Below are 1,994 nucleotides of genomic sequence, written 5' to 3' on the forward strand. Positions count from 1 at the left end.
CATTCATCGATGATATCCATGAAGTAACATGTATCTTCTATTGCAGGTGCTTTCAAGAATTGGGAAAGAATGAATTCAATTTTCTCTTCACCTACTTCGAAGGTGAGTCGTCCTCGTTTTACGTCTATGATTGCACCGGCAGTTGCTAAGAATGGTCTTCCTAGTATAATAGGTGTAGTATCATCTTCTCTAATGTCCATAATTGTGAAGTCAGTGGGAATGTAAAACTGACCTATGCGTACGGGAACGTTTTCAAGGATTCCTACAGGATATTTGATGGAACGATCTGCTAGTTGCACGGACATTTTGGTCGGTCTTAATTCACCCATTTCCAGTTTCTTACATATGGATAAAGGCATAACGCTAATTCCGGCTCCTAAATCGCATAAGGCTTTGTCGATGACAAATTTTCCTATGTGACAGGGTATAGAGAAACTACCCGGATCCTTGAGTTTAGGAGGCATGTTTTGGATTATAGCGCTACATTCGGCAGGGAGTGTAACGGTTTCGCTATCCTCAAGTTTCCTCTTATTAGAAAGAATTTCTTTTAAAAATTTAGCATATGAGGGCATCTGCGTAATAGCTTCGGTAAACGGAATTGTAACATTTAATTGTTTAAGGAGATCAACAAATTTTCTAAATTGGCCCGCATCTTTGGTTTTAACAAGCCTTTGAGGGTACGGTATAGGTGGTTTGTAAGGTGGTGGAGGTACATAAGGTTCCTTCTTTTCTAGGGTTTCCTTATTACTCTCTTCCTTTTCCTTAGGTTCACTTTCCTCAGTTGATTTCTTAGGGTTTTGGTTTTCTATCCTTGGGTCAGACGGTCCTTCCACCTCCGTTCCACTTCTTAATATAATTGCATGAGCTTGGCTTCTCGGATTAGGTTGGGGCTGTCCAGGGAATGTACCAGTTGGGGCAGCAGTAGGTGCTTGTTGTTGAGCTACTTGTGATATTTGTGTTTCTAGCATTTTGTTATGGGTAGCCAAGGCATCTACTTTGCTTGCTAGTTGTTTAAGTTGTTCGCCAGTATGTATGTTCTGGTTTAAGAAATCTTTATTGGTTTGTTGTTGGGAAGCTATAAAGTTTTCCATCATGATTTCCAAGTTGGATTTTCTAGGGGTATTATTGTTAGGATTCGGTTTCTGATATCCCGGAGGTATAGATGGGGCTTGATTTGGAGACTGTCCAGGTGCGTATAAAGCATTATTACTCTTATATGAAAAGTTTGGATGGTTCTTCCAATTTGGGTTATAGGTATTCGAGTAGGGGCTTCCTTGAGCATAGTTTACTTGCTCTGCTTGGATTCCAGTCAAGAGTTGACATTCCGCAGGAGTGTGGCCTTGGATTCCACAGACCTCGCAATTCTGAGTTATAGCAACCACGGCGGCTGGAGGTGATACGTTTAAACTTTCAATTTTCTGGACCAAAGCATCCACTTTTGCATTAACGTGATCAAGGTTACTTATCTCGTACATGCCAGTTTTCGGTTGAGGTTTTTCCACCGTTGTTCGTTCGGTTCCCCACTGATAGTGGTTTTGGGCCATGCTCTCGATAAGCTGGTAAGCATCAGCATAAGGTTTGTTCATTAGTGCACCACCTGCAGCGGCGTCTATTGTTAACCTTGTATTGTATAAGAGACCATTATAAAATGTGTGAATTACTAACCAGTCTTCCAAACCATGGTGTGGGCAAAGTCTCATCATGTCTTTGTATCTTTCCCATGCTTCGAAAAGAGACTCGTTGTCTTTCTGTTTAAATCCGTTTATCTGGGCTCTTAACATAGCTGTTTTGCTTGGCGGAAAATATCGGGCAAGAAAAACTTTCTTCAACTCGTTCCATGTGGTGACTGAGTTGGAAGGAAGAGATTGAAGCCATCTTCTAGCGCTATCTCTTAATGAGAAAGGAAAAAGACGAAGTCGAATTGCCTCTGAAGTGACACCATTAGCTTTAACAGTATCAGCGTATTGAACAAATACGGATAAATGAAGGTTTGG

General features: G+C 41.1%; 1 pseudogene; it reads left to right on the top strand.

The window, feature by feature from the left end:
• The first annotated feature begins 1,674 nt into the window (after positions 1-1,674).
• LOC127099016 (uncharacterized) lies at positions 1,675-1,774 on the top strand (annotated as a pseudogene).
• Positions 1,775-1,994: the final 220 nt, after the last annotated feature.

The sequence above is a fragment of the Lathyrus oleraceus genome, chromosome 6, assembly GCF_024323335.1.
Source record: "Lathyrus oleraceus cultivar Zhongwan6 chromosome 6, CAAS_Psat_ZW6_1.0, whole genome shotgun sequence".
Lineage (NCBI taxonomy): Eukaryota > Viridiplantae > Streptophyta > Magnoliopsida > Fabales > Fabaceae > Lathyrus > Lathyrus oleraceus.